This window comes from Colletes latitarsis, chromosome 10, assembly GCF_051014445.1.
Source record: "Colletes latitarsis isolate SP2378_abdomen chromosome 10, iyColLati1, whole genome shotgun sequence".
Taxonomy (NCBI): Eukaryota; Metazoa; Arthropoda; class Insecta; order Hymenoptera; family Colletidae; genus Colletes; species Colletes latitarsis.
In genome coordinates this window covers 22473349-22489856 of record NC_135143.1, presented here as the reverse complement: position 1 = coordinate 22489856, position 16508 = coordinate 22473349, and the positions used below count along the sequence as shown (strand labels likewise).

At 35.9% G+C, this 16508-nt stretch overlaps 2 non-coding genes and 1 pseudogene across 2 annotated transcripts; all 3 read left to right on the top strand.

Moving 5' to 3' along the window:
• Positions 1 to 10286: 10286 nt before the first annotated feature.
• On the top strand, positions 10287 to 10406 carry LOC143347275 (5S ribosomal RNA). The gene has a single exon (XR_013080570.1). It is a non-coding gene; the product is annotated as a 5S ribosomal RNA (ribosomal RNA).
• Positions 10407 to 12536: 2130 nt separating this feature from the next.
• LOC143347274 (5S ribosomal RNA) lies at positions 12537 to 12656 on the top strand. The gene has a single exon (XR_013080569.1). It is a non-coding gene; the product is annotated as a 5S ribosomal RNA (ribosomal RNA).
• Positions 12657 to 12943: 287 nt separating this feature from the next.
• LOC143347277 (5S ribosomal RNA) lies at positions 12944 to 13063 on the top strand (annotated as a pseudogene).
• Positions 13064 to 16508: the final 3445 nt, after the last annotated feature.

Genomic DNA, 16508 nt, shown 5'->3' with positions numbered 1-16508 from the left:
TATAAATTACTCAGAAGGGCAAATTTACTTCTGCGATTCAGGATTTCATTAGAAGCTCTGTTTGTGTCACTCTGAATAAGAAAACTTACGGCGAGAGAGATTGTATTGGAATTGTAGTAAGGCGCACAATGCAAATTGAAATACAACACGAAACGAGAATTCGCAAAGACGCGTTTCGGGTTTGCAAACATTTCTAGTACAACAGAAACTCGAATTATTAAGACGGATAATCTGTAAAAGTTATCCACATAAATATCAATAAAAAAAGTGACACTAAAAAGAACACAAGCACGATTTCACCCATTAAAAATTATTGCCTATAATAAATATAATCGATGAGTCAACGTACGAAGCGATTGAATGTCTTTCAAAATTGTTCGCAACATTTAATTTAGAACAAACTCCATTGTCGCTTGAATATACGAAATCGACTTCGAGAAGGTAACAAATTATGGGCGAAATTCAAATTTTAATTACGCATTATACGGTTCCCTTTGAACTAATATATTAGCTCGGACCAATTTTCGCTAAAATCAATATTTAAAGAGTTATCGAGTTGCTATCGCTTCTATGGCGCAATTTATGCTTCGAGCATCGACGGTGAAAATTAATGCGTCTAAAAGTTGCTCGTTAAATCGTTCGGTTTAATATAAACATCACGGTCGATGCGTTATATTTACGCTTCAAATTCGAGCGTGTGTTCGTGTATGGTTAAAAAAACGGCTTGCGTCGGAGGCGTCGAACGTTGAATTTTTGTTACTGGAACTCGTGTAAAGTCAACGTCCGACGGGAGACATCTTTGAAGCAATCTAACGCGCGTTAGAAAGTTAAGTCGATTTAGCGCGCGAAATTGCTGGCAACGGTATTGTCAGGAGAAGCGTAGATTGCCTTCTTGTGTCCTTGTTCCATTCTCCATAGCGTTGCATCGTGTCCAAAACGCCGTGCTGAGTTCGTCCGACCGTTTTCACGTTAAAAGACGATTGCTGGCTGCAACAAGTAGCGCAAAATGAACTCGCGACTGTTAGAACTGTCCAGTCTAAATGGAACCTTTGGTCGTGCACGGAATGTCCTCGTTAAAGGTTTCTCACGGTTTGTCGAAATTCATATTAAAAATCTTTTATTACAGACTGGACCTGCAAGTCAGCCTTACAATTTAAAAACCGATGAAACTTTGTGTTTTTATTTGTTACTTGGTAAAGTACAGAAAATGAAATTTTGGTTGATGTAGATATAAGACTTAAGCAATTATTCATGGTTTTCAATGTTTACCATATAATTTTTCTTTGAATTTAAATAATCTTTAGTTTTAAAATTATGTAACGTCTACACCGGAAGTTCTACGCGTAGCTATCGGGCACTCGCGCTCTGTCATTCTGCAAAACCATATTAAAATCGGAGGGGTACATATTAGGTCCTTCCGTCGCTAGGGGAACTCGTTCAGCGACACTCGCGACATGAATCTGGACGGTGTGCGCGTGCGTATTCCTGTAAAAATTACTAATGTCGCGCGGTCCCTGTCCCATGTTTCTACCTAATTAATGCGATGGAACATCTCCAGTACGAGGAATCCTGTGTCCCCGACGCCGCTGCAATATCGTGTGGCCGTCTCGGCCGCGTGTACCCCGTCTTATGGGGGAATGTAGAGGCGACAGAGTGCGGCTTGCACTTCACACTAATGAGAATTTCAGCCGGTTCCTGGTCTCCCAGCAATTCGCTGCTACGCACGCGCATATGCATAGATGGGTCGTCGAAGATCTTCGACAATACGAATTCTCAAAATTGCTGCTCGTGTTCGAAATACTCATTTACCCTGTATTTCTAGAAATCTGATCCGCGGTATTCCTGTATTAACCCGATTTACTTTGTTCACGGGTTGAATTGCTCTTCGTTCGATTAAAAAATAAATACCGTTCGCCTCTAATTGTCTGCGTTAGTAGTAGAAATGCAAACTATTAACAATATAAAACGGTCCACGATAAGGTTCAGGCGACGCACAGATCGAATAAACAGTTATTGGAAAACATAATATTACAGTGAAGTTCCGAATGTGCTTAAATTTTTCGGTGGAAAAAAAAATTTCAAATCGTTCTAAAAATATTCTTTTCAGTTGCGGGGTTCAATTATAATCATTTTTGGTCAATAGACCTACCCTCGAAATCGTACCTACTTTCTAGAAAAAAATTCGAGGTGTGAAATTTTTCGACGGAAAAAAAAAATTTCAAATCGTTTTGGAAAAATTATTTTTGACTGCGGGGGTCGATTACAATCATTTTTAGTGAATAAACATACCCCCGAAATCGTGCGCATTTTCGAAAAAAAAATTCCTTACCGAAAATGTGGAGCTATAGTCCAACTATCCGACATATTTAATTTTCCAGCATTGCTCCAGTTCCGAGTATGCCGGATAATCAGAATTTTACTGTATTTCAAAAATAATAGACGAAATATTAAAATAGTTAAGGCGAGAAAATCATGTCAATGTCAAAAGTATGCGATTGAAACTACGAAGAAAAATTCTTACAGGAAGAATAAAGTTAAACAAAGAAATATTACTATTAGCACAGGTCAAAAGTAATTAATGAATCAAAGTAGTTAAGTAATAAAAGTTCAGAGATCTCTATAATTGTAATTTATGGAACTTTCCACATGTGAGTCCAATGTGTGGTTTAATTAGGAAAATGAATTCATTTCTACTGTGATTCATCCACACGGTTACTGGGTGGTAACTATGCAGGAAGCGAGGAGAGTCGATGGACGAACGTGGGTGGACGGTGCAGGGTTAGGAAAGGCACTATTGAATATGCTACGAAAATATTAAATGATTCAGTAACGCGTACAATTTAAAATGATTACTGTTTCCGGATTTTTTGTATACAGTTTTTTAAAAATTATTTCGGAAATATACATAGTTCTTTTACCTCTAACTATGCCCTTGCCATTATGTAAATTTTACCAAACTCAAACCTAAACACTTGGCGATCATACGAGATTTTTCTGTTTTCTTTCAAGGCCTCGCCTGGGCCTCGGACCCTTTCTAGCTGGGCCCGACGAGGCACTTCACTTTTACTATCTATTATTTCGTCCGTTTTAACTTTCTTTCGTGTAGCTGTTTTTCGTCTTCAATTTTCCATCTCTCCGTTCTATTTCTTTCCTTTCCCGCGACACTGACAAAAAGAAAATAGAAGAGGGGATCCTCTTAATTGAGAAGTGTCCTTGACAATTAATTTGACAACGATTTTAGTCCGCACAATTAATGAGAACAACGCTGTTACTACACTGAGGAACTATAAGTGACGATCTTCGTGCTTGTAGAAAAGCTTGACAATGTTAGATGAAACAAAAATAAGTCAGTTTCGCCAATTCTTTTTAAACGCCTGGTTGTCCACGAACAGTGACAGTTTGAAATGTTCGGTTTTAATGTTGTTATTCGCTCGCATCCCCTGTATTTTGGGATACAAATGAAGCATTCAAGGGCTCTAGTGTCTCACAAGTCACTTTAGAATCCCAGGACAATACTTAAAAGGGGAAAGTTCCCTCTGCTAGAACTACGTCGCTACCCTAGTCGCCCTCAAGACATCTATCTTCACTATGCGGAGACAACGAATCGAAAGAAACTAATGCCGATGTTAAAAACACATCTCCATTTCGCAGCGAAGCAACACCGAGAGACGTATAAATATTCATCTAGAACGTTATAAAACTCAATAGAATATGTCAAGTAATAAAACACAGAATATAGTAGAATATACAAGAGCAACATTGAAACGTTTATCAAGAATACATTCGTTGTTTGATTAAACATATTAAGTGATTAATCACTCAACTACACGAACGCATACATTTCATTTTCCAAGCTTGTACATTCCACATTATTACGGTTCTATTTGTTATAAAATATTTGAACGACCCTCGTCTACACGTCGCAGCGCACGTCAGTCAATTTGATTAATTCAACTAAATAAAATCGACATTTGGATTAAATATTATAAATCTTAATATCGTTTCAAAAATGATAATCAATTTTAATTTATTTCTTTATTTCTAAAAAGCTATAAAACACTTGAAACTTCAATTCGGAAAGAATCGTTTATTTTGTTATCTTTTATTTCACACTCGATAACATCAATTTTATTATCTGATCTTTTCCTAAGACAGTAAACACTTCTTCGTTTGTAATTAATAATGTTATCGTTTATAATATCGTAAATCATAAAATCAGGTTATTTTATTTGTAATTGCGAATTGTTTCTTGGTACTTATAACAGAGTACAAAGTAAAAGCAAAAATCCTTTGAAGTAGGTTGTAAAACTGATTAACGACAAATATAAATAAAACAATGTTCGATATGCAATGTAATGTAAAAGATAGTAACGCATTCACATTTACAACTATTCTATCTTTCAATTATAAAAGACCTTCAAAGTATTTTTTCTTTTTGTGTGAAGTTCTAGTAACGAGTTATTACTTTCATAGTTTCTATGCAACCGTCCATAGTGAGATTCATTCAGCCGAGTTTTAATCAAGCGCGTGCGTACTTCACGTACTTTCAACTTTGATTTTCTTTCAAAGGCAAAGACTCGAACGGCGAAACTTTATTCCTAACGTTTTCCAATTTATTCCTTGGAGGGTCATTTTCTACTGAGTATTACTCTGTGTTCTAGAACGTTCAGTGCAACGCGTAATCAAATAATTCAGGGTGGCTTTTATAACATCATTTTTAGCTACACTTTACGTATTTTATTTATATAACCGAACTTGGTTATCAAAGCAATATTATAATCGAAACGAGTCAAAAGCCATAATGATTTTCGTTTATGTATATTTCGATAAAATTGTTTATTCTCTTATTGAACATGTTACATTGAAATATGTGCCGTGCAAATTTTGGAATATTTGAGTAATATCAAATTGAAATCATTGAAATCGTCTAAATTGTAGTTAGTTTTAAAAAATAATTAATATAAATACGATAATGCATGTTATTGAAATATTTTGAAAATCGTATATTAAGAGTGTAAAGAATCTTTCGTGTTCTTTTCATTAATTTCAGTATTATTACTTCGTTGATTTGAATAATTCTGCCCTACTGCAAAGTCTGTAAAGCAGTATAAGCCTGCTTTCAGCAACCGCAGACTATCCAACGCCCAAAAAAATATCGTCATTTCTATTTTGTTTGTTAAAGAACATAAGATGCACGAAAACGTTTTTCCAGAGACTTGCTAATCTCAGCTCTTCCACTGTTCAGGGTCTCAACACTCTGAACGCACGCCGTCTATGGCTGGAGGCTTAATACGAAGCGGCTTTTCGAAGGATTATCCATAAAAGAAAAAAAAAGCAATATTTGCTTCGAAAGATAGAAACTTCAGCTACAAGATTCTCGGTAATAAAAAAATTTTTTAAAGTTCCTTTTCGATTATACACGTTCATCTACGAACGAAGTAAAACACGTAAAGCGTGAGAATTGAATTTTTTTCAAAATATTGCTGATGTTAAAAGGACAAATTGCAAATATTAAATCTCTTGAAACAGTACGTAAAGCACTATAGAAGGTCTGGAAGCAACTTAAGAAAAGTATAGGAGCAAAATCATGGCTACGTATGTAATTTATTCAAACGGGGCGCTTGCAGTATCCAGATAACCCAGTTATTGAACAAGCGTGAACATTTTGGTTATTGACGTTAGGGTTACTGTGCATCCTGAATGTATTTCTAATGCAAAGTCGTTCTCGTTTGTACCATAAACGTTCTAATAATTCTTCCGTGATAAATTTTTTTAACTTACGCGACGTAATATCATTGTTAAATATTCGTTTTACGATACCATACAAATTACATAAAAAATATTTAAGGGGTTACTCTGTGTATTTTTTTTTATTACTTTCTATTTTAACTCAATTCTAATTTCTCAATGTGTACAAGTTTGGTACGATAAGGGCGCATTAGTATTATAATTGTTCTGCATAATTACACGATTTTACCTTTTTTGAAGCTCACAGGAGGAAGAAAGAAAAGCGTAGAAATCGAAGAAAGAGAAGAAATGCTGTGGGATATAATCTCGGGGCGATAACGAAGTAATCGCGGCGGCTAGTTTATTACGATTTAATGGGAAATTTATATCGGTGCTGGAGGGGGCAGGGTTCACGGGTCGGGAACTCGTCGGACGCAGCTGTAACACGCCGCGCGCCGCGAAATTAGGTAACAACTTCGATAACACAGCGGCGCGTGTTAGCTATGTACGTGCAACGCGCCTAAGTCACCGGTATCGCGGCGCTCTACACGCGTCGTTAATTAATTTCGTTCGTTGCTTACAGTTATCTATGGGTCGGCCGCTTTTTATTCGATAATCAAGATAACGGATGGGGTTCTTCGTCGTGGAAAACCATCGCGAGAACGTTTTAGTAACTCCGCGCATTTATATCGCGGCCAGGGAAGACGGTTAAAGTAAGTTTACGACTGGCATAAAAGATATCGCCATGATAAAAAGATCAGAAAAAGGGATACAGAGGAAAGGGAAATTTCTTAAGGTCGTATGTAAGAACGCCTGGAAGTAAGAAAGTAAGCGTCGCGGGAAGTAGTTAGGGGCAATTATAGTCGACCTACGCGTGGGATCGATTCGAAAGATCTCGTACCATTTATCGCGATAGGTGAAAAGTCCTGCTTTACTTTGTTGGATAACGATCCTGCTTTAAACAAATTTTGTTCCAGCAATATTGCAACGACGTCATGCTCGAGCCGTGCTATCTACAACCAGAAATGTCCTCACGCATTTACTGTATAATTTCCTTACGCATCTTTCCTTTATAAATCAGTGAATTTTAATCAAAATTGAAATTCATTTGAAAAGCAGACAAAAGTAGAGTACAGTGAAATAATAAGAAATACCACATTTAACGAGTTCCCGTTTTCAAGCGATAAATTCGGGAACGCCAATTGATTTAAAACTAGAATAGATAGCAATTTTTATTTCGAACCGAGATAAAACATCTATGAACAGTTCAGAATAAACATAAACAACGGGGGAGGGGAGTGATCCCATAACTTGAATTCGGTGCGAATATTGTCACTTGAAAGCAGGCGTTCGCAATAAAAGAAGCAAAGCTGAGAATAGCTTGTTTCCGGAATTTCCCTTACCATCCGGCCAGTTTTCTTTTTTTTTCGATTCGACCGCAGGACACAGGTTATTTATTCGGAGTATTTTTGGAACAGTCCAGCACTCGCAATTAGTCTCTGGTTCTCGTCAGTTTTCCCGTGCGCTCTTTCGTTCAATTTTTGGCACTGCGTCCGCACGGACATCAGTCGCGGTTTACCGTTAATTGAACAGGGATCTACTTGCACGAACGAAAAGGGATCACCGGCAGAGAATTACTCTGTCAAAAGCGAGCCGCGATTTCATTCAACTTTTCGATCAGTTTCGACATACATCACCGCAGTTTTGCTAGTTTCGCCGAATGCGTGACAGATACAGCTGCTCGAGTCTGTACCGAGTTGTCTAGTCGATTGGATGCTATCTTGAGTCTTATACCAAAAAAAAATTGGTTCTCTTAGAGAATAAATTTTATTTCAATATCTCTTATCGAGGATTAATTTCTTTAGGATCATAGTAATCAATTTATTAATGATTTATTAAAGTTGTGTAAGTCAATTGAGTCAATGTGCATTTATTGTTCTGCCAAGTGAGAGTTAGATTTCAAGTATGCGTGCATAAACTGGCACGTGCTGTCAGTGCAGGGTCCCACCCAGGGGGGCCAGGTAGAGATCCGCATCTTCCCCCACTTCTCGATATTCCTCGTGCTGGGTGACTCGATGGGGGACCTCATTCGGATTCGGGAATCATCGTCACAGCACGAGGAACATTGAGGAGTGGGGGAAGCTGGAACTCAGTTCCTGGTTTCCCTGGTCCCAACTCCCACCATTCTGTACTCGAGTGTTGCGCGAGTATCAATACAGCGGCTGCTTTCGACTCGTCAACGACCTGTAAGTTGAAACTTTATATCTTATATCTAGTGACCAGTACAAGGGGAGGGGACTTGGGCTCTTTTCCATTAACCAAAAGAACCCATTATTCGCATTTTAATAGCTACAAACGACTTCTTTATTTGTTGACAAACATCGAATAATTTGGAATTAATAATAAGTTGGAATTCTTAAGTCCTCGAAATTTCTAATACTCGTCGCGATTGTTTGTTAATTTTGAAATTTAAATAGTGTCTGTCCTGAATATTTGATTTACAACGGTTTGTTCTTGCTATATCCTCATTATTATTAAAAGAAGTCTTTATTGAGCTCGTTAAAAGTACAATACATATATATTTTAAAAATTCATTTTTATGGTAGTATTTCTTGTAATTTCCGCGAAAGTAACTTTTAATTTGCATAAGGTCGCGTCTGAATATTGACTGAAATTATTATTATTAATATTGAATATCTGTGTTACGCATACGTGTAGATAAATGTGTGACAGGCAAGGTACAGCTGAAAATGCTGTTATAAAAACTAACCACAATTAAATGTCCCATTCTATCCACAGCAAGTACGAACAAAATGTCAGCCAAATGAATTTACGTAATAGACCTTGGCGTTGAAAAATTCAAGCGTACAATGCTTTAAATCGTTCACACTTCTGAATATTTCGTAAAGTAAATTTTATAAATCGCTGAATAAAGGTAAATTTTAAACGAATGAAATAATAAAGCTTTAATTCGTAATCTTTCTTTGTCAATAACGATATGCACTGTATAAACAATACTTTACCTGATACCGTTTATTTCAATGGTTTCCTCTTTATAAATCAATTTTTCATTGTTCGAGTAAAAAAACGCAGAGTGAAATTCTCTATTTCTATTTAATACTTCTTTGAATGTTTAATATATTGGCAATATCTTAACCTTGTTGTAAAAGTTACTTGATTATTTTATCATCGATCCTTTTTTTCTTTTCTTCAGAAGTAAAATACTACTAATCAACGAACGTGAATCTTTCGCTTGATTCTATTCAGAATAATGTTGCTGTTTTCAACTTAAATAAGCAACTATTAATACGTACAAAGCAGCCAATATCTATGAGTTTACGTATTCATGGGAATCAGGTATTATAAGCAATTTCTGAAACGAAGTTGTTGGAAATTTGCGTGCTTAGAAAATTCGAACGCAGTTATTATTCAGACTAATACTTCGTCGCGAGAAAAGACTGGATGGACTTAATATTTATATACGGTACGATGCTTTCCAGTCTTTGTTTTCGCTGTATTCTTCGTCCAACCGCGGTATAACATAACGGAGAAGAAAAATATTTTTGACCTTAAAATGCTGGTTATTTCGTTCCTGGGAAATTCTATCTTCTCTGAAAATTTTTACGAAAGAATCACTTGTTTTTGTTGCAGATTCACGGAACTATGATTTTTGTTTACAAAAATAATGACTCGTCTGCAATCCCGAGAATTTCGCAGTTTTAAAAGAATTTCTGTTACTACGCTTTATATCAAAAGCTGCGGGCTATTTTACAGGGTAAACATGCTTGAAACGCAACGGGATAAAAATCTTCACCAACCAAAAGTAAATGGCTTCGTAGGAATAATGCTAAAAATTACAAGTTATAAAAGCGATCTATTCGCGACGATTTGGAATAACACGATACAAACGATAGGAAGTAACATTTTTTAAAACACGCGTAACGTTATCAAAATACCGATGCTCATGCAAAATAACGTGTCAAAGTGAAAAAATGTTTCCCCGAATATTTTACGATTTTGCATCGAACGATGCGGATGGTCGGATCAAATGTTATACGTTCCTACGCGTGAATCCCCGCCGAAAATGTTCGCGTTACATGAAAGTGCCTTTGATCTGCGAAACGCGACGTTTTAGTTTGCGATGCAACCTATTCTCTACGCTATTTCCAAATCTAGAACTAATTGTAGCTTACGATGTTGATCGAAATCACTCTTCCATTAATCGCGTTGCGCTGCAATTCCATTATGATATTCCAAGGTAGTCTTAAAGGACGTTTAGGCCACACAATGGCAGGTAGCCAATTTTGAACCCTGTTGTTAACATACAATTTCTGCAGGCCATTTAATAAAATTTAGTGCTTGTATCATTAACGCTCCATTCTATGAATTTTATTTTATTCCTAAAGGAAATACGTTGTTACTTGTTTAGTACAGAGTGATAAATAAATTATATGTAATATGTAAATTAAATATATTGTATATAATTTATTTATTATTTTAAATATAATTGAATAATAATATATGTGTATATTTTATTCTTGTAAGCTATTTATTTCTTCGTCAACGACCATACCACGTTGGTAAAGACCAGTTCTCGTCCGATCACTGAAGTTAAGCTTCGTTGGGCGCGGTTAGTACTTGGATGGGTGACCGCTTGGGAACACCGCGTGTTGTTGGCAATCTTTTTTTTTCTTTTTTTGATTTATGACATTTTTGAAGCTTACTTCACTTGAAAGAACCACAGAAATTTAGTTTTGTTCTTTTTATTTTTATTAGGAATCTGTTAGCCACATCCACTATTACCTGTTTTTGTATATGTATCTTTTAAGCTAGTTTTCCTATCTCAAGCGTTTTGAGACTTTCTCTCATTTTCTCAATATAATCAGTTTTTACAGCTTGATGCCATGTAAAATTTGAAATATGTAGGATAGGAATAACAGTGTTTTTGTAGAAAAAGGAAAAACATATTACGTATGGAAATCTATTGCTTGATTCTTTTTGTTAGATGAAAAGGTGTACTTATATTCTAAGTTAGTGGTAATTTCTGGTATTAATAGGAAGCATCGATTTATCGTAGGTTATGGGACTCTTCTATTTTACTTAGGCACGAGACTACGATGTGAATAGGTAGGAATGAATTGCGCGTCTGTGTAGGCCAATCAATAAACGATATTTTCGAGAGATATGGCTTAACCACAAGCGTGGCCAAAGGGGTATAAATAACTCTGACCAATGGGACCCACATATCTTTCATGTCTCATCTTTTCATCGATGTACTTTAGATATATAGAATAATTCTCGGCCACTTGAAGATAACTGTCAAGTTATTCTCGTCATAGCGATTGTTTATTCTAGGGGATCGACCCTTTTCCTATCACAGTCGATCGTTTCGGGTATGAACAATACAATACACAGGCAGTTGAATTCTATCTATTAATAATCGTTAAAATTTTCAGGTGAAAATAATCGATTATTTCAGACTATTTTTAATTACACATAATCGAAAGTTTTTAAAAAGTGTAAAGATTATTATTCCTAATATTTAGAACTGTTTTCACTCTCGAGATTCGAACCATTATAGATAAAAGAACAATCTCGTATGTAAATTCGGTTATAATTGTCGTGTTACATTTTTAAGCGAGGTCTCTTGTTAGTCGCAGGCGTTACCAAGGCGTCGCTATTATTTCGTACGCTTTTTTTTCCACTTGGAGCTCACTAATATTTCGTTGAATAATTGTACGCTGGCAGTAGCGTCCAAAATTGGCTACTTTCTACCATTAACCTTTATTCTTTCGATTTATTATGCAGTTTGTGCTCGCGTTGCCGCGCTTTTTGGCTCTCGTAACCCTCCGCGATGCTGCCCGTTGCTCCGTAACCTCTGTACCCGGCTCCATTGAACAAGAGTAACACGCTCGCCTCTGTCGCCGGGAACGCGGGCATAATGGAAGATTTAAATTTTCCACGGGAGTTACGCGCGTGTGCCGATTTGAATTTGGATCTGTTTTATAATCCGGGCTATTAAAGTTGTCGTAGAATTTGCATTCGCCCGCTCGCATCTCCGAAAAGTTTCGGCGGGAATGGGGAGCCGGCAGCGCGACGAACAGCGAATGAATGCGCCAGCCTGACTCGTGCACGCGCGTACGTTCCGCAGATTATTGCGTAGACGGAATCCGACAACGAAGTAAATTTACTTTCACTCCATTCTTTTCTTCTTTAAACAGGAAACGATCGATTGATCGAAAGGACAATATTATCGAGCCACCCGATGTCGACGGATCATTGGTAATCGATAGAAACGATTTATTGTTTAGCAAACTGTCAGATAGAAACTGTTAGCGAAAGTCAATAATTTTTGTAACTCATCAGAATTCGTTGTAGCGCGATGGTTATAACGCTGGGTTTCGCATTGACCCAGGCATGGCTATAAATGTTTTGTCCTCGTATATGGGCATAGTCGAAAGACTTTCCACAATGGAATTTTCCACGACCGCCACCTCCGACTAACGCACTTTAAAGCTCACTCACTCTGTTAAGTTTAGATAGCATCACATCACAGTAAATATTTTTTCAATCCAATAACAACAACTCGTTATTAGTTTATCTAGTTCAAAGATTTAAGGGAAAAAAGAAATGCATAGAATAACGAGGACCTGATACAAGTCGCCCTAGAGAAATGGCCAATGAAATGTTTGTTCCGATATATAATATATAAATCAGACATATTATATGTATATGATATATTTATTATTTTAAACACTTTAATAATAATATATGTGTACATTATATTAATATAAGCTATCCATTTCTCTGTCAACGACCATACCACGTTGGTAAAGACCAGTTCTCGTCCGATCACTGAAGTTAAGCTTCGTTGGGCGCGGTTAGTACTTGGATGGGTGACCGCTTGGGAACACCGCGTGTTGTTGGCAATCTTTTTTCTTTTTTTTTTTTTATTTATGAAATTTTTGAAGCTTACTTCACTTTAAAGAACTACAGAAGTTTAGTTTTACTCCTTTGACATTAAAATTATTGGAATTGTACGGCTAGTGATTTTTGAAACTCTTCATATTTTCGTTTAACATGCATCGCGGAGAAATATTTTTAATATAGGCATACGATACATTTTTAGCATGATGTATGATTTGTTTATTATTTTAAATATAATTGAATAATAATATATTTGTATATTTTATTCTTATAAGCTATTTATTTCTTCGTCAACGACCATACCACGTTGGTAAAGACCAGTTCTCGTCCGATCACTGAAGTTAAGCTTCGTTGGGCGCGGTTAGTACTTGGATGGGTGACCGCTTGGGAACACCGCGTGTTGTTGGCGATCTTTTTTTTTCTTTTTGATTTATGAAATTTTTGTAGCACATTCCCGTTTCAAACATTCACAGATATTTATTTTCAAATTCTTCTTATTTTTATTAGGAATCTGTCACTGCCATGTGGTTCATTTATTTCAAAATCACTTTATTTACTGGATGCAGTAGAATTTGCATCATTTTACGTCGTACTATTTCTCCACTGTTCGAAAAATCTATTATTTAAACGATGCATACTCGTGTAGAATATCCTGCAGACTGCAACATAAATATCGATAACGGACAGGGTAATATTCCATTTGTCAGAAGCTCTGATATCTTGAAAGTCGTCCGCGCAAGGAAATGAAAATGTTCTGGAATCTTTCGATATCTTCAGATGTTTCAATATTTTATCCCCGATTTCTGCGATTCAGCACAAAATATTTTTCCATGTCGATGTACATGCTTAAATAAACGAAAAATTGAGCTCTAATCGATATACTATCTAAAAAATAACAATGTATGTAATAGTAGGAACATGTATAGAAAGTTTTGCTTGAATATCTTCGTGCCTACAAGGACAAAAAAGGAAATTTGATTAGTGAACAGAGAATATTAATTACAGTAGAACCTCCATTATCCGAATAGCGAGAATTTCTTTCACGAATATTCCTTCTCCTATTGAAACGTTCCTTTATAATAACAAAAGGTAATTTTAATCATCACAATTTCCCTCCGAAATTCGTGACCTCCTAACCTTCTCTACTTTCAAACGTGCCACCAGATCTTTTATTCACCAACGCTTTGTTCAACTTTTTCCTTCTTAGAGTTTCATTTTTCTTTACCCTTTTCCTTTACTGTATTTTGTTCGTCTTATTTGTAATTGTATGTGTTTGTGTAATAATTTTGAGCTCAAGCTTAAATACAACTCGTCACTGTGCTAATTATTCTTTATACTACGCCATGGTAAAGATATTTACCTGAATTTGTTTTACGAATGTGAGAAACCATTTATTTGCCTGAGAAAATTGTGAAAATGTTGGGATTACAAATTTTTATAAGTTTGTAACAATTCCAAAAAGATTTTACAAGTTTGGAAATTCACTTATTAATTCTGTACTCGTTAATTGTAATTTTGGGGCAATCGATAAATTGGTAATTGCAATCCTAATGATAATTGATCAATTGTAATTGTTGCTGGCATTTGATATTTGCAATTACAGAATTTAATTGTCTATTATATTATACAATTTTTCAAGCGATGTTTCGACAAATTTTGAGTGACGTTAGGTATCTCCTCTGACGTAATTTTGAATTTCGAGCCGCTATTTCTCCAAAATTAATAACGAACATTATAATTCATGTCATTTTAATTACCGTTCCAATTGCTTTTACACGCGTCAACGTATTAATTTGATCGATAATGGTTTTAATAAATCTTGTAAATACCCAAGCTCTTCGATTATCGAATGATTACTTTATCATTTGAAAAGAAAGTTAAACCGACGTTATTACAGAAATACTTGGTTGTTATAATAATATACATTCTCGTTTTCGCTATGAAGATATTTTCCAATGTTCTTTATTAATTTATGTCTCTAGAGAAACAATTGTAATTTTGGTATTTGCGTTTCATCGAAATCGAGCATTTAATGTTATATCAATTTTTTTTCAATCATTGTCGAGGAAATTTCAGTCGCCTGCTTCTTCTTTCGTTCTTAATGGAAGATGAAGTTATATTAGAAACTATGTATTGATACGGACAGTTTTGAATCAGTGTTGAAACGATGTTGAGATGTCTCACTCGTTACCTTCGCGCGAAATGTGTTCCTCGTTTTGGTATCCGATATTAGTTTCCTCCTTTCAAGAGTGTTAGTTTTGAAGATGTTTCAATCAAGGTCTCTGACAGCCGATTTAGGGGTGAAGGAGCCTTAAGAGAATGTCGACTCGCGAGTAGTGACAAGAAGTTTCTCCAGCATCGAGGAGATGGTCCCTAATGCACATAAGTGTTCTCTAATAGTGACATTAGCTTAAGTGATTTATTTACGTGGGAAATGGAGTTCGGTGTTGGCGTTAATTGGGACAATTTTGAGGTTGAATTTCCACGTTTCCTTCATACGTTTCGAACTGATCCTAAAAATTATATAGCCATCTTGATCTAAAATGTCAGAATGGGGAATTTATCTAAAGTAAACGGTATTATGTCTGACAGATATCTGATGCGAAGTGTTTAACTTAAACCATAAATCTCGGATCACCAAAATGTCTGCATATAACATTCATTAGCCTCAGAAATGCTTGAGTTGTATCGGATGGACACGTCCTATCTGTCGTGATATAATTTACTATTCAAACTGACAGTAATTAATCACCAATCCTGATATCCTATATTCCGATACAAATATCAACCAATAACCAAAAATTCCAGATTTTCGAAAGATGCGAATTGAATCGAAGTGATTTAGAATAACGCGAAAGAATCTGCATCATGCATCTGCATGGAAAAAAATTTGTGTGATAAATACACTGTTAGATATTTTTGTGAATAAATTGCGTCAGAGTAAATTAACTACAGAAAATATATGTATACAGAAGTTTCATAAATTCAGAGAAAGGAACGTTATAATGGTCGGCTTGAAAAGCGAGTGACCTCTGCCTTTAAAAAGAAAACTCGTTTTTAACTCTGGAAATCTTCTTTGCGTCGTAGACGCTTAATTTCCCTGCGGACAAGTCAAGCTAATCGCGTCATACATTGGAAGCATCGCCCGGCTCTGTATGTTCGTATTAAAGCAGGAAACACCCTTTTTGAAAAAAAATGTATCAAGTGTTTTTATCGATTCCAGATTACATTTGATCGCTGAAACTCCAACAATATTTATTTCACACTCAATTTGGTGCGTTTTAGCAGTAACGAACAGTGCTTCAAAAACGGTCGACAAGTCGCAAAGTCGCGTCAGATTTTCAGTTTGACTTCGATCTAAATTGTTCCAACTAAACGAATAAATTGATCTTGAAACGTTCCATTTTCTGTTCGAAATAACAAACAATTGTTACTTTTTAAAATTGCAAAACAATCTCTATGTAAAACGCAAAGATTATCTTCTTTGCAACGACGAAATCTCTGGTAATTTTCATAAAATTTAATTTAACGTTTCGCATAACTCGATAGGCGAATTCGAGATCAAAGAATACTCAATTTGGTCTCCCGTGATTTTTATCCCAATTGGAAAATTACTTTTGTCAGAAACTGCAATTAGTAATTTCTTCTATTGCGCCATTCGCATATTCTTAATGACCCGACTCTAGGAGTGTGGCTTGCATTTGAATCCTCCGGGAGTCATAATTCTCTCTAATTAGTTTTTCAATATGCGTAATATGGCACGACCAAGACCGTGACAGGGCAGGCGCAAAAGGGTCACGTGCTTCCGGGCGCCATGTTATGAGCCATAATATTAAAAAAAGTTATATTCACTA